Source organism: Monodon monoceros, unplaced genomic scaffold (assembly GCF_005190385.1).
Source record: "Monodon monoceros isolate NGI ecotype Baffin Bay Population unplaced genomic scaffold, NGI_Narwhal_1 Super_Scaffold_17, whole genome shotgun sequence".
NCBI classification, from domain to species: Eukaryota; Metazoa; Chordata; class Mammalia; order Artiodactyla; family Monodontidae; genus Monodon; species Monodon monoceros.
Window position 1 is genome coordinate 22,245,656 of NW_021703773.1, and position 26,493 is coordinate 22,272,148.

Genomic DNA, 26,493 nt, shown 5'->3' on the forward strand with positions numbered 1-26,493 from the left:
GCGCTGCCTGCCAATGAACAGCGGCGGCGAACTTCCGCACCTCCGGGCCGGGCAGCTCGCGCCCTCCCTCCGCCTCCACCTCCCAGTTGCACAAGCTTGAAACAAACACTGGGGAGGAAGGGCGGAGGGAGGAGGGCGGAGGGGGGAGCGAGCGAGGGACGGAGGGAGGGAGGGAGCGAGGCACCGGGAGGGCGGGGGGTGGGGGGATTTCCAGCCTCAGCGCTTCGCAGTTTCCTCTCCTTGTTTTGCTTTCGATCTGGACTGTTCTCAGGCAAGCCGGGGAGTAACTTTTAGTTTTGTTCCTGCGATTATTCAACTGACGGGCTTTCATTTCCATTTCACACATCCTAGCAACACTTAAGCCTTGCGGAATTGTATTGATAGCGTGAAAAAGCACACTGAGAGGTAACATTTTTCAAATAATAGTTGTGACTGTGCGTGTGTGTTTTTCTCGAGGGCATGTTTATGAGGACTGGAGGGGATATGTGTGTGCGCGCGTCCTGATGGTTTGACACGATGTTTTGCAGACGGAAAATGCTGAGGTTCATAAATATTAATACTGATTTTTGGAGGAACAGTCGGCGCTGTTATGGATCATCTGATTTTAGGGGAAGCAGGTTCTGCTGCTGTTGCTGCTGCTACTGGGGCTGCTGAGGCTGCGAGGAGGAGGAGGAGGAGGTTGGTGGAGGTTTAATTTCACTTTTGGATTTGCAGATGCGGAGAGGTGGCTCCATGGACACAGACCTGCTCTGTGTGATTCTGCGCCCCAGGTGGTGTGGGGGGGTGCAGGTCCGCTGGAGTCGGGCCTCCTTTTCAAACAAAATTCTCGCGTGCATGTGTGTGCGTGTGTATGTTTACGGAGGCCGTCGCCACTAGGTCCGAAGGAGGGGAGCGGGTCCTTCTCCTTGCTCGCTGGCGGTGCCTCTCTCCAGGCAGCCTCTGGCGTAAATAGGCAGGAACCCGCAGTCCACCCTCAGCCTGCGCCCCGCGCCCTGGCCGGGAGAGGCGCCTCCCGCCGCGGCCAGAGGAAACTTGATGGGGCACCCGGCGGCGGTCCCGGGGCTCGCCCGCCCGCCGGGCTCGGGGAAGAGTCGCGGGCGTCGGGTGCCAGCGGCCGGGGCCGGCGGGCGGGCTTGGAGCGGGGCTGCGCGCGGGGCCTGGCCGGCGCGCCCGGCTTCCTGGGGGCTGGGCCGCTGCCGCCACCGCCCGGGAGGCACGCCGCGTCCTCCTTCCCGCCGGCCAGCGCCCGGCCTGGCCCTGGGGCTTTGTCACTGCACTTGTCCCGGCGCGCGGGGGGCTCGGGCGGCGCGTCCCGGGAGGGCGCCGCGCCCAGGGGTCAGCGGCCCGGCCGCGGCCTAGCGCCGGGCGCCTCCGGGTCCCCGCGGGCGCCCCCGGGCCGTACTCGCGCGCTGGGCCTGACCCGCCTTGGCTACGGAGCGGGCGAGGTGGGGGCGGGGAGCCTCCGGGGACCGAGCGGCGCCCTGCTGGCAGGCCCGGGGCCGGCGTCCCCTGGGGGTCCCGGGGCGCCGGCGGCGGCGGGGTGGGGACGGGAGTGCCCGCCCCGCGCCCTCCGACCCCGCTCGGGGCGCCGAGTGGCATTCGCCCGCCGGCCGAACGTGGTTGGTGCAAAGCCGCGGCAGCCACTTCCTTTCCGCCTCGCGGGCCGGGCTCGCCCACCGAGCGATGCCAGTCGTGGCCGATCGTGGCGCCCGCCCGCTCGGGGCGCTACGGCCTGGAAGCCGGCCCCGAGAGGGCTCGGGCTGCCTTTCCAAGTTCAGAGGGTTTCAGGATGCAGCTCATCCCCCTCCTGGGACGCGCCGGCATCTCTGTTTGGGCCCCAGGTGTGGCTGCGTGGGCCGCCCTCACCCCCTTACCCCTTTAGAGGGGGAGAAGCGGAAAGGAGGCTGGCAGCCCGAGCCGGGCGCAGAGACAGCCTTCCGGGCACCAGGCGAGGCGCAGAGGTCAGTCGGTGTAGGCAGGACCGCTGGTCATCGCTGTGAATGTGACCCCTGGCACTAGCAGTCGAGGTTGCCACATGCGAGCGGCGTGGCTTTCAGTCGTTTTTGCCCCCAGAGTATAGCGTTTGGAACTTGGGGACATTTTACCTGCTCCCTCCCTCTTCAGCCTCCTCCCTGCAGTGTGGGCAACGGGTAGTGCGCCCTGTCCTTGGTTAAGAAAACGCAGAAGCTTCCTACTTGAGGAAAAGTGCTGGCATTTGCCTTCTGCCCCCGGCCTTCCAGTTGCTGTGACTCGGTCTGCTTTTGATGAATGGCGAGGGAGGGTGAAGGATAGTTACATTTCCTGTTGTGGATTTTCAGGAATCACCAAGGTTGCTGTCAAGCCTGCATTCATTTATTAGTTTCAGACCGACTGCAGATAACATTGGGATTTAGCAGCCTGTGCGTTTTGGTGCTTAGGGGCAGGTGCAGACAGGGGCCTGGTGACAGACCGAATGGGAAAGGTGGATGGTCTTGATGTTAGGCAGATGCACGCTCCTTGTCACGACTTGGAGGGGGACCCCAGTTTAACTTGATGCACACAGATTCAGGATTTTCTAGTTTTCTCACCCGCCCCCCCCCATCAGAGTGAAATCCTGGAAAAACTTGTGTTTTCTAAGGAAAGTTCAGCAGATGGAATATTTAGGACTTAACCTGGTAATTTTAAGGGGTAACCTTGAAAAATCTATTGATCGATGGGGCAGAGTCCAGAATTTCACTGTAATTAGTGAATGATTATAATTTATAACTTAGCCTGTTGTGTAAGAAGTTAGATTCTGGCCTCTTAGATCTGGGTTCTTGTCTGTTATGATTCGTAACTGATTCTTAATATTAAACATTTACATACTTTATTCTCAATGAGTCGGGGTTTTTTTTTTTTCTTTTGACCTTCAAAAGTTAGAGATAACTCTGCATATTTCAGACTTACTTACCTGTAAAAATGTCATCCTAATCGAAAGTAAGCATTTGTGGTTAAATTGGAAGCCAATTATGGCAAACAAAAGTCCTGATAGCTCAGTGAACCATGACCCAACTTTTCTCTTCCTTTACTTTCCCGCTTTATTAGGCAAATGTTCAGTATACCAAAGCTAGTTAAACACGTTTAAACCCAGTAGTGGAAAATTTGAAACTTTGCATGTTTAACATTTGTATGTTTGACATGCATCGATTTTCTCTTGTTTCCAAGGACACTGTACTTTTATTCTTAGTATTATGGCATATAAGCTTCCTTGTTTTTAGAGCATTTTTACACAGTTTCCTTTTGATAGAGAACAGACCACTGAACTCTAAATGGGGTATCTGGGACATGGTTCTATTATGTTCTTTATACCAAAAAAGGCTTAAAGCAGATAAGGGAGTTTATTCATTTAATAACTATTCCTAGAACATTCACTATGCCCCAGACACAGTGCTACGTTCTGTGGGTTCAACTGGGAGCAGGAAGACAATTTCTTTACCCTCTGGGGAGATTGCATTCTAGTTGGTGAGCTGACAATACCCAGCTAAAAAATACAGTAATTACCTTTAGGGGTGAGTGCTATGGAAGGTGATAATAATACTTAACTGTATATCTGATAGGGTTGCTTTTGGGAACAAATGAGATACTGTTATGAAAGAAGGTTGCATAAGTTATAGCAATCTACAAATGTGTAAGGCATTCACTTTCAGAATTTTATCAGATTATTCTTAACTTGAAAAGCCAGGGAATCATGACTGTGGATTAAGCACTGACTTTCTCTTATAGAATTTTCAGCAAGAAGGGATTTTACTTGTTCTGAGAGAAAATAATAATGGTAAGAAATTAAACACAGCATAACTATTTTATGTAAAGCATTAAAGTATTTAACAGTGACATATGATATTGTCAGTGAGTTTTTTTTCTGTCAGAAGAGAAGATAGATGGTGTCCATGGAGACTAAATGATATGGAAATAAAAATGATTGGACCAATGTATTTTCCCTCTTCATATCAAGAAAAAACCTTCCCAAGCTCACTTTGCTCTAGTCTGAATTTTCTTCATCATTGCTGAAGACTCTTCATTATCTGTTATTAATTGTATGCCCTTAACTGATTTTAGTTTTTGCTGTAATATCTTTAAAGGGACTCAGTGAACTTGCGTTTATTGAATGCTTACTATGTACCTAACACTATATATGTGAAAATGATATGTGACAGCATATGTGAAAATAAATATAATAGGTAGTATATATTTACAAGAGATATAAAATACATAAAGTGGTATATAAAAATAACATAAATTGCTGTGAAATAGTTATTGTTAACAATAAAATCAGTTCTTCTTTTGGTCTGTATGGGACCCCTTCTCACACAGGGGTAGGAAGTTAGGGCTTTCTGTCCCTGTTGGCCCCATTCGTGCCCTACTTTTGGCCTGAGTCTGATCAGTATTTGGTTGTAATGTCTGCCCAAGGCAGGGTCAAGCAGTGGCCCTCACGGTGGAGGGGTGCTGGTGGGCTTGGGAGTGACGAGATTTGATTAAATGTTGATTTTTTTCAGCAAAGAATGGTAAGTTATCTATAGGGTCCAGATTTAAACCTGAAGTCAGTATTTTATATAAAATACCAAGAGAAATACACAGGCAGGAAGAGTCACGTCCACAGGCACCTGAGGCTGGGCTCTGACCTGTCCAGAGGACGCACAGTCACCAGCGTTTTGCCTTGAGAGAGCCTTTTAAAATGATTTCCCCTCTCCCCAGCTCCATCTTTTGACAGATGGTCTCTGAAACAGATTGTGTGTAGTTAGGAAGACTTCATATGCCCATTTTTATTACTTAGAAACACGTTAGACTTGCAGCCAGAACTCCTGGTTGACTTGAGAGAGCCAGCATCAGCAAATCTAGTTGATCTAATTCCAGCCCAAAGTAGAGAAACTTGACGTTGTAGGCAACCTGGGCAGCCGTTTCTTAGATAAGTTGTTAGACCTATTGGGCCTTTTGAGGTTCTAAAACTAGTTACCACCTTCACACTCCCATCAGTAACTTTGAGTTCTACTGGGGATCCAGGGACCCCATGATATGAACCATTGCAGTAACTCAGGCGATTATTTTGTTCAATGGACGCAAACACTGAGTCCTTACTTCATTTATTTATTAAATATTTATTGACAGACAGCTATGTACAAGGCTCTGGGTAGTGGGAGGTGCATGAACTCAAGAGTCCAGAGGCCCAGAGTTGACTCAGCTCTTTCATTAACTCTCCAATCACTTCTCCTTTCTGGACCTTAGTTTTCACATCTATAAAATGGGGTTGCATGGTTCTGTCATCTTCGAGGGACGGGACTTATGTGTGTATCAGAATCATGGAGAGGAGGGGGCTTTTAGAAACCACACAGAACCTTCAGACTTGAGACCGTCTGCAGCCCCCTCTTCTCTTTGTCTCTCCCCCGACCCCGTAGTAAGCCTCTCACGTTCACCAGTGTATCCTGGATCCCTGTCACTCAGGCATGTGGGCCAGAGCAAAGGCAGAGAACCACTGAGTCAAGGATCTCTTCCCAGGGCCAAACCTTTTCATTGTTTCATTGAGGCCAGGCTATGCAGGAAAACAAGCAGATGGAACTTGTTCTCCACCTTTTAGGCAGTGCTTTGAATAGGGAATCTGTGGTCCCTCCCTGTTGGCTCTGCCCATGTTGACCTTGCTTGTCATACAAAAATGGGATTCGCGGTACAGTTGTGATACTTTGAATTTTCCATTCTGAACAAGCAAGAAGGACTTTGTTTCACGAGTGTGTCGCTCTCTAGGAAGGCCACAGAGTCATGGGTTTGTTTTTTGTTTGTTTCTGTTTTGGCTTATAGTCCCCTTTTATCAATTTAGTATTCAGCTTCGATAAGCAAGAAAGAACAAGAGGCAAAGCAAAAAATGTCTCCGTATGTCCCGTGCCCTGTGTGCATGCCTTGTAGCCCCATGCTTACGAGAAACAGAAGGCTGTGCTGTTCTTTCTGGTGATGGATTCTAAGCATTTTTATATCAAGGGCAAGACCAATTTAGTTCAACAAAATATCTTACTTCAGGGTTTTGTGTGATAAAAGCCTATCCAGTTTTTTTTTTTCACGTCTTTATTGGAGTATAATTGCTTTAAAATGTTGTGTTAGTTTCTGCTTTACAACAAAGTGAATCAGCTATATGTATACATATATCCCCCTATCCCCTCCCTCTTGAGACTCCCTCCCACCCTCCCTATCCCACCCCTCTAGGTGGTCACAAAGCACCGAGCTGATCTCCCTGTGCTATGCGGCTGCTTCCCACTAGCCATCTATTTTATATTTGGTAGTGTATATATGTCCGTGCCACTCTCTCACTTCGTCCCAGCTTCCCTTTCCTCCCCTGTGTCCTCAAGTCTGTTCTCTACGTCTGCGTCTTTATTCCTGCCCTGCCACTAGGTTAATCGGTACCATTTTTTAGATTCCATATATATGTGTTAGCATACGGTATTTGTTTTTCTCTTTCTGATTTACTTCACAGACTCTAGGTCCATCCACCTCACTACAAATAACTCAATTTCGTTTCTTTTTATGGCTGAGTAATATTCCATTGTATATATGTGCCACATCTTCTTTATCCGTTGATCTGTTGATGGACACTTAGGTTGCTGCCATGTCCTGGCTATTGTAAATAGAGCTGCAGTGAACATTGTGGTGCATGGGTCTTTTTGAATTATGGTTTTCTCAGGGTATATGCCCAGTAGTGGGATTGCTGGGTCGTATGGTAGCTCTAATTTTAGTGTTTTAAGGAACCTCCATGCTGTTCTCCATAGTGGCTGTATCAGTTTACATTCCCACCAACAGTACAAGAGGGTTCCCTTTTCTCCACACCCTCTCCAGCATTTATTGTTTGTAGATTTTTTGTTGATGGCCATTCTGGCTGGTGTGAGGTGATACCTCATTGTAGTTTTGATTTGCATTTCTCTAATGATTAGTGATGTTGAGCATCCTTTCATGTGTTTGTTGGCAATCTGTATATCTTCTTTGGAGAAATGTCTATTTAGGTCTTCTGCCCATTTGATTAAACATTTTTGAGAGTTAACTACTTGCTCTGTCATTTTCATAAATAATTTCTTTTCCAGCGTCCTTAGCAGTCTGTTGCTATCTGTGTAAGAGCATTTGATACTCACACACCTAATGTGATCAAAGAAAAGATGAGCTTCCTATTTAATTTGTTCTTTTTGAGCTTATGGATGTCAGGTTTTTGTAGGAACCAAAGAAATACCTTCTAGATAGAAGACACTGTCCTGGCCCCATAAGCTTAGAATCCAACTGATTTTCCCATCTCATGAGGTTGACATTTTGAGTGAGAAGAAAGTGCGTACAAATAACTTTGTTTCAAGTAATATCTATCATGTTATTTTTGAAGAGAGCTTTTCCTGTTCTCCTTACCCTACAATTATTGAAGATGATGAGAAAAGTTACAGTGGTGGACCAGAGTGTCCTGGCACGTGGTTAAGATGTTAGTGGGTGTGTGGGGTGGTGGAATATGAGTGGGGAGGGTGTTGGAAGGTGACAGTTGGGAGAATGAGGTGATGAAAAAAGAGACTAAGGTGGAGAGTAGAATAATGCCTCCTGAATTCTTGAATGGGGGACAGGAGGGAGTCAGGCAGGTAGACCCTGTGTCTGCCACAAATGTCATTGAAGGCGTCTTGAGGTAGAGAGGACAGATTGCTAGTTAACTGGTAGTGACTGCAGGACAAGTTGAAATGAAATGCTGGAGGACCCTCCATTTCTGACTTTGAAGTTTGGCCTTTTTATCTGGGGGGGGGTGCACTTAATGTCTTAAAAATTTTGAACTCTCTGCTCCCGTAATTCCACTTCTAGGAACCTACATATGTGAGGTAACAAGAGGTGGAGTGAAGATTTATGTACAAGGATGTTTAACTGGTAGCTTCTGTAATAGTGAAAACTCGGAAACACCCTAAACACCCAACAGGAGGAGCACGTTTAAATGAGTTATGGCACAATCCACACACTGAGTATAGAGAGCCGATGAAATTCATGTTTTTGTATTTAATGATGGGAAGATGTTTGTGGAATATGCTGAGTGGAGAAGAAGAGGATATTCAGTTGTGACCCTAATTTTATCTTTAAAACGTGTGTGTGTATCTGTATACACATCATTAAGAAAAAACTGGGAGGAAGCATTTCGGTGGTGTGATTATGGATGTTTGGCTCTTTTTTCCCCCTTGAAACACTTGTATTTTCCAAATTTAATACAACAACACAGTTACTTTTATAACCAGAAAAATATTCTCAAGACAGCTCTGCAGTGTGCCCTCTGACCTCACGTCTGGTAAACATAGGCGGAGGACAAGTAAGTTGGATGTTGCTAAGGAGGATGTTGGCGTGAACTTGGCCCTTCCTGGGCCCCTTGTGCCTTGATGTGCAGAGCCAGGCTCTAGAATCAGGGCCTTCCCAGCCAGTGCTGAGAGATGCCCTTGTCCCCATTCATCTGTTACTCCTTGAAGACACTGAGATTGATGGCTCCGTGGTGAGGTTGGGACACACTGTTTTCTGAAGAGCTGTGGAGGGTCTGAGATGTTACCCCACTTCACAGATATGTCTTCTATGTATGTGAATACTGCAGAGGCCCCAGACATGGGGGTTGGAGGAAAGAGTTCTTTACGGAGCTCTACAACCAGGTCAGTGGCCAGAGAGATGTTGCAGTGTTGGCCCCCCATACCTAGTCCCTGAAGTGATAAGTGATGCCATGGAAGCTGATGGAATGTGGGTGTGGTACGGTTAGAGCAACCATCCCCCTTCTCTGCCAAAGGAGGGGGCACGGGGAGGAGGGGGGGGAGAGAGAGAGAGAGAGAGAGAGAGAGAGAGAGAGAGAGAGCGAGCGCACAAGCAAGCGCGTGCCTTTGCTCCTTTGAGCCAGCGAGGAAAGGATCCAGGGTTTCCATCCTAACCTTTTGGAAGGTCTGGGCTAAGGTCTGGGCTTCTTCCCTTTTGAAATGTACATGCTTAGAGACATAGGTCTTCCTGGGACCCTGCAAACTTAACCCAGGGACCTAGTCAAGGCTGTAACCATTTGACCCTCTTGTGGAGATAAGAGAAGTTTGATTATCCTTCTGGATCAGAGCAATTTAGACAAATGGCTACAGATCCAATTCTCATGGTAGGTGAAGAGTAAAATGTTTCTAGGGGAAGTGAATGCAAACATTCACTATCTTTCATTCACTATCTTTATGTTGTGTTCATTCCTGTGTCTCAGGTGGCTCAACTGTTTTACAGGAGCACTGAGGAATCCAGGGAAGTTTTATTTTCCCCACACAGCAACCTTTACAAGTCCCCACGGGAGAATGACTTCGTGTGACTCAATCAGAGTGTGACTTCTGAGTTTCCATAACTGAAGAAGCTTCCAAATCCTGAATTTGTGTCTGAAAAAAAATTTAGAATAGTTTTGATCCCTTTATAGATCCGGGAGACATTTTTTTGCATTTGTTATGAAACTAGGGCTGGGCGTAACCTGAGGACTTCAGAGGCAGAATGCCAAAGCGCAGCGGAGAAAAATGAGTATTGATTAGGACCGCACTGTCCAAGACAAACAGAATGTGAGCCACAGGTATAATTTTTAATTTTCTAGTAGCCACGTTAGAAAAGTAAAAACAAGTAGGTGAAGTTAATTTTAATACCATTTTATTTAGCCCAGTGTGTCCAAAATATTATCATTTCAACATAAAACGGATGTAAAAGTATTAATGAGATTATTTACGTTCTTTTTTTCATACTGAATCTGCCAAATCCAATTTATCTTTTACACCTTCAACACATCTTAATTCAGTCTGGTCACATTTCAAGTGTGCAGTAGTCATGTGGCTGGTGGCTACCATATTGGATGGTGCAGGGTTAGGAAATGAAGCGAGGTGTGAAGAGAGATACAGAGAAACATTGTAATACAAGGCTAAACCTAAAAAACCCAGAGGAAAGCAGAGGTGGGTCGTTTGGTTATAACTGCATCTCACTGTGCCTCCCCCAACAAACCTTACCTGATCTCATCAGCTTAAAATAATAAGATGCTCTGAATCTCTTCAGAAGCAACACACTGTGTGCGCCATTCCTTTGGCGATTAGTCACAAACATCTTGAATCTTTTCCACCCTTTGAACTGTTGTGAAAAATGTCGATTCCTTGGATTTTCGCGTTTGCAACACCTCCACGGGCAGGTTATCTGAGAGCTGGGATTGTGTCGTATTTCCTTGCATTCTCCACTAGTGCTTGATACACAGTAAGCACTAGATAAATATTTGTTGATTTGATTTTCAGCCCTAAAGCAAAGGTTAGCTTCAAAGGCTGAATTCCAGCTTGGGACCTATGGCCTAGATCTCCTTTGTGTTAGAAACCTAATGGTATATGTATTGAGCACATAAACATTGGGATTTGTCACTTTGCAATAGGATTTGTCACTTTGCAATAGGCGTTCAACATCTAGAAGGTGAAAAAATTGTTCGGTTTTCTCCTTTTTACCGAGGGCTTAACAAAAGTCTTATCAGTCTATTCCTTTGACATTTATGTCCCAATGCTGATAGTAATACCTTCCTGTACATGTAAATAAGCTGTATTTGCTGATAAACCCAAGGTATACATTTGGGAGCTGCTACTTTCTTGGTGGGTTAGTTATTAACAATAACTTCGTTATTAACAAACACTCAGCCCGTAACTTATGTGCAGGGAAGTTCTTTTGAAATCAAGCACCGGTATCTTACAGTTGCCTTCATCTGTTCCCTTTGACTGTAATTGTTGGGGAGAAGCAACAGACTTATCCACAGAGCCCAGGCAATTTATTTTTACCGAAGCCTACCTAAGAACTGCTTAGGTAGCTTTTCTCTGTGAGATTAAATACGACCTTCACTGAATCATGTTAGCAGGGCCAGCAGCTAGAAAAATAAAAGACTAAACCAAACCTTCAGCAAAGAAATTCCCAGCTGCTCAGCAGGTCAGAGCTTTCGTGATTGCTTTCTTCCAATGAAAACACTGTAGATTAGTTTTAAGTGAATTCTAGTAGGTTTGGGGATTTGCAACTGACAGAAGAACAGGAAAGTGTAATCTCACTTTAAAATCGTAATCCTGAAGGTAAACCTTTATTGACTCTTTGTGGGGATGTTGGGATTTTGTTTATATGGGAAAACTTAACTCATGTGCACTGTTGAGCTGACCTGGAAAGTTAAGGTCCTCAGGGATGAGGGACAGAGAAGTGAGACAAGAAGCCGGTGCCCCCAGAGGATGCCCTGGGCACGTGGGGTGCTCTAGGTGGCTCCGAGCACCGACCCAGATGGTCCCCTTTCTTCTATCCGTTACAAAAGCGAAGTCCAAAGGCCCCAGGAGGGAATGTGGATGAACTGCTATTTCCACTTTGGGGTGTGGCTCTGCTGGTGATTCAGGAAGTTGGGGTGAGTTTAAAATATTATAGGAGAGGATTTATTTATTTGCCTCTCTTACAGGTGCTTTGAATGCATCAAGGTTTTTTTTTTTTTTTTTTGCTTTTTGCTTTTTTTTTTTCAAAGTCAGGGTGCGGTTTGGGCTGCAGTCTGGGCCCTGAAAGGAAACAGTGGACAACTCTGATCATTCATCCAGTCGTCGCTTACTTAACAGGTGTGTACTCATCTCCATGTGGAGGGAGTAGGTCTAAAAAGGTGGCGAAGTCCTCAGCTTGGAATTGAGTGAGCTCGGTAGATGATCTGTGCTCCCTGCAGTGAGGGGCCTTCGTCTGGGTGGCTGAGACCTCAGTTCCAGCAGTGATTTTTGGTGTCTGAGCATCCCTTTTAGAGGCCTTCTTCCACCCATCAGTGGGCCACAGGGGGTTGTCTCAGATTGTAGGGGAGGTGACAGTGCTAACATGGCACGTTCTTGGGCCAACTGTGTACATTTTATTTTCTAAAGGACAGAGTCTTCGTAAATCATATAATAGGCATAAAACAGCATCTTGTTTTGTTGTTCTGGCTGTTTCTCTACCGTTTTCTCCCCCTCTCAGTTTGGCACGTCGAATTCAGCTGGCTGCCTGTTGTCTGGTGTCTTTTGTCACGAAGTGGCTGAGTCTCTATAGTTATCTCCACTTTCTGCTTCCCTTTCCCTGAGGGGAGATGGTAACTGGCAGTACTGCTGATAACAGACGGCTCTGAAGCCCTCCCTGGAGGTTTGTGCTGGGAGAACCTCTCCCTTCACATACCATCCGGGAGAGGCTTTTCCCTCACACGGCTTGAGATGGCATCGCCATGAAGGGGAAATTGGCCCTTATTTAATTTTGAAAATCTGTCCTCTCTCTGCCTCTGTCTCCCTCTCTCTCTCTGTGTGTCTGGAGGGGAGGGGTCAGTAAGTTACCTTCAAGTTACCTGGAAGTAAAGAGTGATTTGTCCACGGTAGGACTCAAAGAAACAGTGACAGCAAGTAGTGAATTCATAAATGCGTGTTTGTCATTCTTTTTTTTATTATTATGGTAAAAGTTACCTAACAGAAAATTTGCTTTTATAATCACCTTTAAGTATCAAGTCCAGCGGCAACAAATTCATTTACAGTGTTTGCAGCTGTCACCACTACACTTCTCTAGAACTTTTTTTCATCATCTCAAACAGAAACTCTGTACCCATTAAACAAGAGCCCCACCTCCGAGGCTTCCCTGGTGGCGCAGTGCTTGAGAGTCTGCCTGCCGATGTAGGGGATGCGGGTTCGTGCCCCGGTCCGGGAGGATCCCACATGCCGCGAAGCGGCTGGGCCCGTGAGCCATGGCCGCTGAGCCTGCGCGTCCGGAGCCTGTGCTCCGCAGCGGGAGAGGCCACAGCAGTGAGAGGCCCGCGTACTGCAAAATAAGAACCCCACCTCCCTCTGCCTGGGCAAGCACCGTTCTACTCTCTGTCTCTGTGAACGTGACTCCTCTAGGTGCTTCATGTAAGTGGCATCAGACAATATTTGTCCTTTTGTGTCTGGCTCATTGCACTTAGCAGAATGTTTTCCAGGTTCATCCATGTGGGAGCATGTGTCAGAATGTCCTTCCTTTTAAAGACTGATTCATATTCCTACATTTTGTTTCTCCATTCATCTGTTGATGGGCACTTGGCTGGTCATTACCACTGGCTATTGTGAACCTTGCCGGTTTGAATACTGCTGTAAAAGTATCTGTTTTGAGTCCCTGCTTTCAGTTCTTTCAATCCAGTGGATCATACGGCAATTCTAGGTTTAACCTTCTGAGAAACCATTCTCCACAGAGGCTGCACCATTTTACATCCCCATCAATAATGCACAAAGGTTTCAATTTCTCCATATCCTTGCCAAAAATTCTTTAATTTTTTTTTGGGGGGGGTAATAGCCATCCTAATTGGAGTGTGGTGGTCTCTCATTGTGGTTTTGATTTGCATTTCCCTAATGGCTGATGATGTTGAGCATCTTTCCATGTGCTTCTTGGCCATCTGTATATCTCTTTGGAGAAATGTTTATTCCAGTTCTTTGCGCATTTTTTAAACATCTTTATTGGAGTATAATTGCTTTACATTGTTATGTTAGTTGCTGCTGTATAACGAAGTGAATCAGCTATACATATATCCTCATATCCCCTCCCTCTTGCGTCTCCCTGTCACCCTCCCTATACCCATTTTTGAATTGGTTATTTGTTTTTCTGTTGTCGTTGAGTTGTAGGATTGAGTCATTCTTTTTGTTGGTTCCAAAGTGACATACAAATATGGTCTGAAAACTCAAAAGATTCTCCATCCTTACTGTATGTGTAGCATGTGGCACAAAACCATTTTTCAAATTTTGAGATGTTACGGAGTTGATCAAGCACCTATAGAGGAATTAAATTATACTGAATTAAGTACATCAGAGTGGAGTGGAAAATGGGGAGTCAGCTAAAGGTACTTAACCTTCTCAGAGAGTACTAGAACTGGAAGTTTTCCTAGAGATTATAGTCTGTTCCTTCATTTTTACAGCTGGAGAAATCAAGCAACCTGCCCAGGGTCAGGTGGCTGGATTAAGTACTTAGTACATTTTGTTGAACTCTGTAGTAAACAGTTAATTTTTTTTTTCTGTTGTATTTTTGAATCCTAAAATTTCTGGTGAGGGGAAAAACATAGCAGTGCTTGAATATGGTAGTGAATTAATCGTAGCAGCCTCTCATATGGTACCTTCAATACTTGGGGCTCATCAAAAAGCCCTAGTATTGCGGTATTTCGGGATAAAAGTGAGTAAAAGTAGCCTCCCGATAACATTTGGGGGCTTGAGAATTTAAACATGATACATTCAGTAATGGTTCAATACTACTACTTGAGTAGATGTAAAAATATTGCTGTAATAACAGATCTCTTAGGAAAAATGAATAAAAGCATTTGTGTATTTATTGTGAATAATCAACAGAATGAGAAGCCATTTATTTGTCCTTATAAGAGCTATAATGGATGAAAAAATGCAGTGAAACATCAACTTTACAGTAGCAAATTAATTGTTGGTTTACTTTTACGCTCTGCTCAAAATTTTCACTTCACTCAATTCTTTTGAGAAGTTGGCCTTTATTGCATAAGGTAGCCTGACAAGCTAACATACAGATTATAACTAGGAGTCAGTTGTAAATAATTGGGAAGCAGATAGATAACTGCAAAAATTTGTATTAAATTTATATTCCCTTCAGGCTTGGGGCCAAAGCTTTTATTTTATTTTTTAAAATAAATTTATTTATTTTTGGCTGCGTTGGGTCTTCGTTGCTGCGCACGGGCTTTCTCTAGTTGCAAAGAGCCGGGGCTACTCTTTGTTGCCGTGCGTGGGCTTCTCATTGCGGTGGCTTCTCTTGTTGCGGAGCACAGGCGCTAGGCGCTTGGGCTTCAGTAGCTGTGGTGCAAGGGCTTAGTTGTTCCGTGGCAAGTGGGATCTTCCTGGACCAGGGATCGAACCCGTGTCCCCTGCATTGGTAGGCGGATTCCTAACCACTGTGCCACCAGGGAAGTCCCCCAAGGCTTTTAAAAAGTCTGTAAAATTAGCCTCAAGTAATATGAAAAGAAATGTGATGATGAAGTTAAGTTGAAGACTCCTTTCTGCAAACAAGTATTTTAAAATACAACTCTCAGAAGAGTTAATTCCTTCAAACAGATGTTTCTGGACTGCTGGTGTGACGCCTGGTGCGTGGAGATGCAAACTAGACAATTTCATCTTCTCACAGAGCTTATCATTTACTTAGAGAGACAGGCAGGGACATCTATAGGGACAAAAAGAATGAAATATGTGCTTAATAGAAGCACAGCAGCAGAAGGCTACGGGAGGGAAGAGGAAGGAACTCTATCTTTGGCCAGGGATGAGCTTCACCATGAACTCCCACCTGTGGTAGGAGGAGGGCAGGGTCAACTGGTGGCTCATGGGTGCTCAGGGCATCTTTGGTCGAAAGAGCAGTAAGAGCGAAACCATGAAGGGTTGGAGATTCCTTATGCTCTTGGAGGATGGAGAGTTCTCTGGTCTGATGGGAACAGGCAGGTCAAGGGAGTGTCAGGGACCGTTCCTGGTGGCCACGAAAAGTTCCTTTGGTGCATGTGTTCCTGTGTTTTCTAGCAAGGAAAGGCTTTATTCTGAGCATAGAGCAAGCTTTTGGGAGGAAGGGTTATTGAGGATTTGGAACATCTACCTCCCTTACATTTTAGAAGATGATACGTAATGACTCCTAGCAGCTGGATGTGGCAGAGCTGTGAACCTGCCACACTTAAGAGGAGCTACGAGAAGGTATAAGACTGACGCATGCATTTCATTCATAGACACATGGGCATTGCAGGAAGGACCAGACTGTGCTTTTGATAATAACCAGACCTGTCTTTGAGATGCTTTCATACGTTTGTAAGAGGAAGTGATACACAGGTACAAAAATATTTTTGGTACCCTCTTTTGTTTGTTTTGATTTAGTTTATAAAGAGAGGAAAGTTATTATGAATAGGTTTACAATACTTAAGTGAGGAGGAGATAGAGACGGCTGCCGTTAATACAGATGAGAAACCCAAGTTAGAGGACCAAGACGACGGCCAGGTGCCCCCAAACAACAGCTTCGCACAGCGGAAGTGTTTAGGACAAGGCATCCCCGTGGCTCTGAGAGTGACTGGATCTGCTGTCATCTCAGCAGTGAGACTGCCAGTTGCGGTAGGACATGCGGTGTGCTTGGCCATGTTGTCTGAGGGACACCGTGGAAGACCCTGGAAGGGCTGGCTTATGGAACCTTAGAGTCGAGCCTCAACTACAGGGACTTAGGAAGCCTGGAGGGAGCTGGGAGTATTGGTGCACCAGGTGGGGCTTCTTCCCATATGCATCCCCCCAGCATGACCAGGTGACAGTGGCACCACCGTCTGGTATGAAAGCCATAACATGGTTGATGGTCGCATTGATGGCATTTATTGGATATTTGCTGGGCTCTTCACTTAGGTTTGAAGATCTTATTCAAAGGCCCAAGATATTTCTGTGTTATATTTCAATATATCATATGCTCTGCATTTATTATCAACGACTGCCTTGTTGACCTGATTGTAAATTTTGGAGTGCCGTTATGTGAGGGCTCAGTAAAATGACTTGCATCTACCCGGTGCTCAAGAAATGTTGGATGAATTAAATCGTAATGATTGACCTAGTTCTGCATCTGTAATTTCCTCTCCAGACAGACTCCTTGGTAGGACCTTAGAGGTAATGGGGCTCATGTGCTGGGTTTTCTGGTGAGAAAGGAGGACAAGACAGCAGGTGGGAGGCACCTTAGCCACGTGTGCATGTGCCCTGGGGTGTACCAGGGTGTTTCCCCTCATCAGTCGGCAGGGACCCTTGTTGAGGTGCAAGGACAAATGTCTCTCTGTTAACTAGCCAGCCTTAGTGAGCCTTCCATTTGTTTCTCTACCATATCCGTCCAGTTTTCCTGGGGCACAGCTTTTCCGTATTGCTAATGGTTCAAACCTGCTATCACACTTCCTCCCTCTTGCCTTTGTTGTTATTCTTCCTTTTGTTTGGAATGTTTTTCCTTCCTTTCTGCCTGAGAATCCCCTACCTTTCCAGGCCCACTTCAGACGCCCCCTCTTCTTTGAAGCCTTCCAGTGTTCTCTCTTCCGGGCTTTGACATAATATAGTAAAACTCCCCCGAAATGCCTTCCCAAAAACTCACCTATATAAAATGCAGGGTCCTTTGATTGGGAGGTTAATGAAATGATTGGGGTGAGTCCGATGCAGAGAATGAACCAAGAAACAGTTGTGTTGAAAGCCTGAGTTCAAGAATCGGGGTGTATTGTAGCATCAGCCACATCCTGGATAGTTTTATCATCTGTGATTTGTTTCTCTCGTATCACCTTCAGAACATGGTGCCTAGTTTTCGAGCTGGTTGTGTAGGTTCCAGCCTCCATCATTACCACGTAAACTTTTTGAGGACAGAAATCACGTCCCCATCATCTTTGTACCCACCACAGAGCTTTTCACAGGACTCAGCTCCATAAGGTTTTTTGAATGAAATGCTAAATAAATGTAATTCAAAACTTGTTAACATACTTAACTTGACTCACCTGGAAAATGTCATAAAAATAGTGAAATTATTCTTCTTTGGGTTGCATGCTTTTTTGCAGTCATTTTTCCCCTACGTGTTTATTAGTTGTTCATATTAAGTTTTATCCATCACAACATATAGTTCATGTCATCTGCCTTTTCCTCCCCATTCCCTGTCCCCAGAGGGTTCTCCAGGAGAGATTATCCACTTTCTTATCAATAAATAATTACTACATATCATTATGTGCAAGGAGCTTTACCTGATGTTTTGGGAGTTCTGAAGACGAGTAAGATGTGATTCCTGCTCACAAGGACTTTAGCCAGAGCTCGGCCTATTTTCAAGTACATGAAGCTGTGAGCTCTGGTTGAGTTTTAGAAGGTGGAGGAATTGGTGGGATAAGAAGTTAGAAAGGTGGGACGGGGCTGAGTTATGGTGGCTGAGAGTCCAGGTTTTATTCAGTGGGCACTGTGGAGCCCCTGAAGGGTTTTGAGTCAGGTGATAAGATGTTTGGGAAGATTGATCTGCAGGGTGGAGATGACACTAATATTCCAGAACGTGGACCCTGGGCACCGTCCTGCTCCTTGTGAGAGATTCTGGCTGGGTCCACTCTGCTATGAGGTGAGGCACTGGCTCTACTCTTTGGAATTTCTTTGGGGAAGTCGTAGCGGAGACCAAAGCAGTCATCCTATACTTTTCCTTTTACTAGAAGCTGCCTTTTTGTTGTTGTTTTTGTTTGTTTGCGGTACACTGCCGTGGCCTCTCCCGCTGCGGAGCACAGGCTCCGGATGCACAGGCTCAGTGGCCATGGCTCACGGGCCCAGCCGCTCCACGGCATGTGGGATCTTCCCGGACCGGGGCACGAACCCGCGTCCCCTGCATCAGCAGGCGGACTCTCAACCACTGCACCACCAGGGAAGCCCTAGAAGCTGCCATTTTATCTATTTCTTCCTCACAGTAGCTCTGCCAAGTTGCTATTAAGGTCTCTGTGTATAGATGAAGAAACTAAGATTCGGAGAGGTTACAGGTTGTGAGTGGTGAGGTTCCAGTCAGGTGTGCTTGACACCAAACCTGAGCTCTCTGCAAGCACCTTCTGCTTCTGCAAGGAGGGGGAAGGAAACCAGTGTGGTCCTGGGAGGGGTTGGCAGAGAGGGAGAAATGCTAACAATACAGTGCATGCCAAATCCAAGTTTCAGGTACCGTTGGGAACTTGGTTAGTGGCAGTAAGTATCTTTCAAAAATATTTGAAGACATTTATGCAGCTTGTAGAGGAGAGATGTGTTCTTGAGTCAGAGGTCTTATTGTATCTAGGGTGGCTAGCAATGCTGGTTCTCATTTCCAGGTGGAATTCATTGGTAATCAGGATGCCTTATTGTAGGAATAGAATCATTAGTGTATACGGTTATAATTTGTGTGTTGGATCTCAACCTGATTTGAACAAAAAGAGCTGAATTGAATGGCTCTATAATATTATATAATAATAAGTAGTAGAATAGGAAGAAAAAGAAGAAGAGGGAGAAGAAGGAGAACAAGAGGAGAAAAAGAAGAAGCAACAGTAAAAACCTTACCGAGAGCTTACTGGCTGAGGGGACAACTCAAAGGAAATCCCCAGAGGAAACATGGCAGCAACAAGGAAGTTGTCGGGGACCCTGTGGATGTGGCGTGAGGGAGGGAGTCATTTATTCTTATCCAGGGGAAGAGATAGACATTGCCCTTCAGTGCCAACCCTTTTCAGAGCAAATTATTTTCAGGCAACCATCTTAGGGGAAGCATTGGTTTTCAACATCATCGGCCAGTAATGGATTTGAAATCAGATGGTAGCAAATAATTTTGCCATTTTATGCAAATAGGTTTTCTTAGAAGTTTCCAGTATGCTGGCCTTTCTAAGAATCCCTGATATATGACTTTTCAAACTTAAGTAATGAAAGCATTGCCATCTCCTTTTTCCTCACATCCCCTTGTCTTTCCTGTGTTCCCTGTGAGACAAAATATACCCATAGTATATATATCTTAGAGTTTCATAATTTAGTTGTATCTGGAAAGTAATTTATCTGTGTGACTTCACACAGCTTTCTCATCTTTTTTTTTTTACAAGAAAGAATATTACATTTGTATATGTAACATACATATAGATTTAGATCATTGTAGTATTTTTTTGTTTATTTATTTTTAATTTTTTTTTTTTTTTTTGCGGGGGATATAAACAGCTCAGAGAATTTAGGTCCTGCCCATTTCCTGCCATGTTCCTCCTTCCCAAGCTACTTTGTGTGTCTCAGTGATTCACTCTGTGGTCCATAGTTTTCTCACATGCACCATCTTATTTAACTTTTCCTGTACTTTCCCCATGTACTTGAGGACCAAGATGTCTTTTCTGGGCTTTTGTATTGCTGGCTTAGCTGGATGGCTCCAGGGACACCCATCTATTCATGGAAGGAGGGACAGTCTGAAATGAAGTCCCCACTTAACTGCCAAAAGGAGAAGTCGTGTGTTTCACTTTGCTTTACAGCAAAGGCAGTGCTCAGAGGACATGCTGATTAAGGGAAAACTAGGGTCGCTTCTTTTCCCATTTTCCATATGGAAAGAAGGTTTGAACATGCAGTATGAGCCTGAGTCCATATGCTTTGAAATCTGTCCATGAGTCTTGCTTTGCTGAGCTGCAGAATCTGATGCCATCTAGGTACTTGGGTCTGGGGCCAAACACACCCAGTGGTCCCACCATGATTTCAAATTTATGAAATATTTTTTAAAAGTCAGTCTACGCTTTTAGGTCCTCACTGCCTTCCATGAGTTCTTCTAGAAAATACTCTTTTAGAAGGTGATGGATTTTTAAAAAATGCTCTTAGAGTTTCATAATTCAGTTGTATCTGGAAAGTAATTTATCTGTGTGACTTCACACAGCTTTCTCATCTTATTTTGTTTATAAGAAAGAATATTACATTTGTATATGTAACATACATATAGATTTAGATCATTGTAGTGTGTTTTTTGTTTATTTATTTATTTAATTTTTTTGCGGTACGTGGGCCTCTCACTGCGTGGCCCCTCCCGTTGCGGAGCACAGGCTCCGGACGCGCAGGCTTAGCGGCCATGGCTCACGGGACCAGCCGCTCCGCGGCATGTGGGATCTTCCCGGACCGGGGCACGAACCCACGTCTCCTGCATCGGCAGGCGGACTCTCAACTGCTGCGCCACCAGGGAAGCCCGGTTTATTTTTTTAGAAAAGATGTTTCACACATGGTTAAATCGTCTAGGAAACATTTGACCCATGGCTGGGTCAAAAGGTATCCTTTAAAATTTTTGATACCTATGGCCAAGCTACTGTCTGGAAAATTTGTACCTATTTGTACTCCAGCCCATAGTACATATGAGACGTAAAGCACTATTCTAGATGTGTTACAGAGTTCCTTATCTAATCCTTGCAAAGCCCTTTGGGAACAGATAGGGTTGATAACCTGCCTAAGGTCACACAGCTAATAAGTGATAGAGCTGGGATTTAGAACCAGGCTGGAGTTCACACTGTTGCCTTTTCTGCTCTGTTACTGCCATGGCAGGCCTTGTGAGGAAATTAACCAAGGGGTGCTGTGATGAGACTCTTTCTTCCTTCTGTGAGTCCTTGGGTGTGGATAGAAGCTCTTCTTTAACCCTTATAGTGGATGCATCAGATAAGAGAGGTACAGAATGATTTTCCTGAGGCAAAAACTTTGGTCTTCACATTCTTTCAGAAACTGTACACAGACAGTGTTCTCAAAGAGAGATCTTTTGAAATCCAGCCCCTTTCCTCAGCTCTTCCTTGCCCTCTTGTTCTGCTGGCTGCAGGCTTAGATTGTCAGGAGACTGTTAAAATCTTACCCTTATGACCCTTTTTCCTGCCTCCTTCTCCCTCACGGAGGTGTTGGTAGGACCTATCATGGATGCCTGTTGGGAGGCTCAAGTGGTTGCCAGCATCCCCCGGGGGGCATGTCGAATAGAGGTGGGAAGGTTTTGCAGAGTTTTGCTCGGGGACTTCAGCTTTTAAACCCTTGCTTCTCTTTGCTGCTGGATCTGGTGAGACAGATCTCGGGGGCGCGCGCGCACGCACACACACACACACACACACACACACACACACACACACACACACAGTATTTTCACCAGTGCAGCCCTGGAGTCATACAAGGTCAAAAGACTTCCTCTTTTAGGAAAAGCCCCAGACAGCTCACTGTCTTCTTGTTCCATCCTTGTTTGTGGGTGATTTGTATTCTTAGTTGCTCCGCCCTCAGAACAGAGACCCGACAAAACAGAAAGTGTAGGGAAATGCCACCAAGGCTCGGCTCTGCGTTTTCTTTCTGGATCTGTAGGCCCGCAGGACTTAAACGTTCATGTTCCTGAAATGTTCCTGAAATGTTCCTGACGTGAGGAAGCAACTGTCAGAACTAGCATGGTGTCCACACACCCGTTTTCTAGTGTGTATGTTTGAGAACCCAAAGGGCACGTGTAGAGGAATCCTGTCCACTCAAGGTTGAAGCCTGTCCTGGATGCTGGGGTCTCATGATAAAGGAGCTCAGCGATGGAGAATCAGCTTTGGCAGGGGTTAAGCCACAGCTTCCTCCTCTGAAAATGGAAATAATAATAATAGTACCTACCTCGTAGGGTTGTTGTGAGGGTTAAAGGAGATAATGTAGAAAGAGCGTAGAGTTTAATACCAGGTACATATCATAGTCGTTGCCATCATCATGCCACCACCATCTTTACCTGCTGAGGAATCAGGAGAGCATTTTTTTGGAGGCAAGTTCGACTTTTTCAATGCATATATTTATAAGCAATTCAATTCAGTGCATGTAAATGTAATCTCTGGTGTGAGTGCCTTGGCCCTTTTGGTAGGAGGTCTCTGGGGCTCCTTCACCTTGACCATCGTTAGCCTTGCTATGTTTTCTTTCTTCACACGGGCTGGAGGAAGTGTGTGTGCAAGGATCTCTGAATTGAATCTCTACCCAAGTGCTGCAGAACCGAAACAGTTCAATGTACGTTAGACATCTCACGTGGCAATGATATACCTGTGCTTTCATTCAAAATTATTTTAATTGTAAGAGTTAAACTTTCCAGACAATTCCTTGAGTGAATTTACATTTGTGCCACTTGGAGTATTTAGTCTTCTTGTTTCACATGATGGTTTCCACAGAGCAGTAGGGCTTATAAGAAGTGGGAGGATGGTGCATGTACCCGTCTCAACAGATGACGCAGTTCTCACACTGCATAAACTATAGTGAACAGCAACAAATAAAAGTGATTTAACTTGATACCCGTGAAAGTATTCTTTGTAATACATCTAATTTTTGAAAGCAAATATTTAAAATGTAGGAAGAGGAATGATGTCATTACCGATGTTATTGTAAGGGAAGCTTAGGGAGGATATTTTAAAGAAATTTTCAATCTTATTTAAAGCTTTTCTTATATTATAAATGTCTTTTTTGTATTAGATCGGTAAAGAAAAATGTATCTATATTGCTAGGTAGAACTACTGTAAAGGCAGTAATAATTTTTAAATGGCTACCTCAGATGTCAAATTAAAAAAAACATTCAGCAAAAGTACTTCCTCACTTTTTAATATGCAAAAGCAGTTTGCATCAAAGTTTTCCATTTCAGGACTAAAAATGTGCCGTTATTCACTAACTCAAGCACAGTGCATGCCAGATTAATTTATAATGTAAGTACAATTTAAGGAAGAAGATGCTGATTTTCTTGTATAACATGGGAACAATAATATATTCCAAGGATAGAAATAACTTGAAATTAATTACAGATCCCAAATCCCTCCTTTGCGATCCAAACAGCTCTGAAAACTGAAAGTTTTTATCATGACTCACTTGTCAGTAGAGTCTGCCTCGAATTGGCATGAAGCTATTTATAGCTTTTACTAATCCCAATCAGTGTGAATGCTCACGTTTTACTGCAGAAATATTACTGTATTAGATTAAGGGGTTCTGCTCTGGAGGTTGCTGGGGATGTTATGTTCTATATGGTATAGGCACCATATTATCTCTCGAAAATCCCCAGGCTGCTGAATTCTGAGACATATCTGGTCCAGGGATTTTGAATAAAAGAGCAGTTATCTCCCATGACTTGAACATCCCCTCATCCTGGTTTTTCCAGGGACAGTTTCTCTTTACATCTGTTTAGAGGAAAGGTATAATTATTAATAAGGCCCCATTCACGCTCAAAAGTGTTCCATTTTGGACGATAGATGATTGGTCACCATGCTGACCATCTGTGCATTCTGGGTAACAGAATGCTGATGGGCTTCAGTAAGTTTCTTGTGAATTTCCATATGTACAACTTTGAAATAAGCTTCCAGATTATATCTTGAAAGCCTAAAATACTGTAAAGCAGTGTTTATAAGAAATAATTTTTTAAATGTAAAAATACATATCCACTGCTTTCTTCGACAGATTCTTCATAGTATTTAAATATACACTTTTTGTTTTCTTAAGGGCAAATCATCATTTTCCTTATCGTAATTGCTTGTGTACCAGCCTTCTTTTACCAGGCTGCAAGCCCCCTCTCTGTTCCCTTCACATTATCTTTGATGCCTGGCATCCACAGTCAGGTCCTAGTTTATTAACTTAGCATCAGTCTTTGCCATACTCTTGGGCCCTGGGAACAGAGTGGTGAGCAGGCAGAATTGGTCTTGGGCCTTGTGGAGATTCTTGTCTAGGAAGGCAGACAGATTTGAGGCCTGGCCTGGCCTGGCCTGCCAATGACGTGCTTTTGAAGCTAAGACTTGAACAGTGTGAGTCAGCCAGTGAAAGGCGATGCCCTTGAGGACGGCAGGTACAGAGGCCTTGGGCTGCCCTGCTGGCCGGAGGGTCAGGGAGTAAGGCCAGCAGAGGGAGGGGAAGCTGGAGCCAGCGTGGGCGACAACAGTGGGCTCTAAGCAGATCATGTTTATGCTTTTACGAGAGCGTTCTGGCTGCCTGGCAGAGAGCAGACCGGGGTTGGGAGGTGGTGGGGAGACGTCAGAATGGCTGCTTGGTGCCGGCTTCGCTGAAGGAAGGAATTGTTCTGGAGCCGCTGGTTTCACTCTCTATTCTTACAGTGTTATAGTGACTCTCTTGGGAAACAGTAAATACGTGCTCTGCTTGTTACTTGGAGGCCAAAGTGGTTACTGAAATGATCAGCCAAGTGGGAGCAGGTTATTCAGGCTTCCGTTCTCCCCAAGTTGAGGAAGAGTTGTAAATAAGAAACAAGAAGCAATAAAATAAAATTCAAGAATTAAAGAAAAAAAAAGAGGAATGTACCACAATGCTCACTGCAGCACTATTTACAATAGCCAGGACATGGACGCAACCTAAGTGTCCATCGACAGATGAACGGATAAAGAAGATGTGGCGCATGTATACAATGGAATATTACTCAGCCGTAAAAAGAAATGAAATTGAGTTATTTGTAGCGAGGTGGATGGACCCAGAGTCTGTCATACAGAGTGAAGTAAGTCAGAAAGAGAAAAACCAATCCTGTATGCTAACGTGTATATATATGGAATCTAAAAACATAATAAAAACGGTACTGATGAACCTAGTTGCAGGGCAGGAATAAAGACGTAGACATTGAGAATGGACTTGAGGACATGGGGTGGGAGGGGGAAGCTGGGGCGAAGTGAGAGTAGCATCGACATATATACACTACCGAATGTAAAATAGATAGCTAGTGGGAAGCAGCCGCATAGCACAGGGAGATCAGCTTGGTGCTTTACAATGACCTAGAGGGGTGGGGTAGGGAGGGTGGGAGGGAGGGGATATGGGGACATGTGTGTGCATACGGCTGATTCTCTTTGTTGTACAACAGAAACTAACACAGTATTGTGAAGCAATTATACTCCCATAAAGATCTGTTAAAAAAAAAAAAAAGAAAAAAAGAAACAAAAAGCAAAACCCTTATTCATGGTGGGCTTTTCTTGAGCCAAGTGGTGGAAAAGCTGTGGGATCCGGAACTATTGTCATGAAAGAAAATGAAACTATGCCAGGAATGCCAGCTTTGGGGGCTCTGGTGACAACTCAGACTGGCCTGAAATGCCCTACAGAGAATCCTGTGGCGTGGGGCCTCTGAAGACTGAGTATCTAAACCCTGCGTCACTGGCAGCCCAGGGACCCGTGCTTATGACTTCTTTCTTCCGCTGCTAACTTAACCTACGAGGTGAAGTAGTGTCACTTGGAAGCCAACCTCATGTTTTAGAATCTAAATAACTTCATGTAAATATTAGTTCAGAAGTTTAACTGGAGGTAAATCTTTGATGCTGAAATCTGAGAGCCTTCTCTAAAATATGCAGGCGGGGGACTTCCCTGGTCACGCGGGTGGTTAAGAATCCGCCTGCCAATGCAGGGGACACGGGTTCGAGCCCTGGTCCGGGAAGATCCTACATGCCGTGGAGCAACTAAGCCCGCGAGCCACAACTACTGAAGTCCGCGCGCCTAGAGCCCGTGCTCCGCAACTAGAAAAGCCACCGCAAAGAGAAGCCCACGCACCGCAACGAAGAGTAGCCCCCACTCACCACAACTAGAGAAAGCCTGCGCCCAGCAACAAAGACCCAATGCAGCCAAAAATAAATAACTTTATTTTAAAAAGTAAAATAAAATATGCAGGTGGGCTTTTGGGTCATCTCACTTTTTGTTTTCTACACACCCGACACTTTAAATGACTTGTGGACCATCTTCCCCAGGAAATGAAGCTTCGAAGTTCCTTGTTCAGTTCATTGTCGCTTGATTGCGCGGCCCCTTATGGATGGACGGATAAAGTGATTGACGCGTGTACTTAATACAGTCGCCGTGCCTGGATTAAGAAAAAACTATCAACAGTTTAATTTAAGCACCACAGGGGGAATTTGCTAGAGTTTGTCGTATTTGCAGAAATGCTGTCGTTTCTCCCTCTGGACTGTAAATCACTTGCATGCTTCACTGTTGTCTTTCGTGCCAAGTCTTTTTCTTTGCAACTAGTTTAAGACTGCGAAAGTTGCAAAAATATTTGTAAAGAATTTTTTTTTTTTCTGAAACTCTGGAG

At 44.8% G+C, this 26,493-nt stretch overlaps 1 protein-coding gene across 2 annotated transcripts in view; it reads left to right on the forward strand.

The window, feature by feature from the left end:
• Positions 1–234: 234 nt before the first annotated feature.
• Positions 235–26,493, forward strand: part of IRF2 (interferon regulatory factor 2) — an 85,127-nt gene continuing 58,868 nt past the window's right edge. The window contains exons 1-2 of one of the 2 annotated variants that reach the window (XM_029226487.1): positions 242–405; positions 528–678. The gene's annotated coding sequence lies outside the window, so the exon portion shown is untranslated. Of the gene's footprint in view, positions 406–527; positions 679–26,493 lie in introns of both variants that reach the window. The other variant, XM_029226485.1, reaches the window with a different exon arrangement.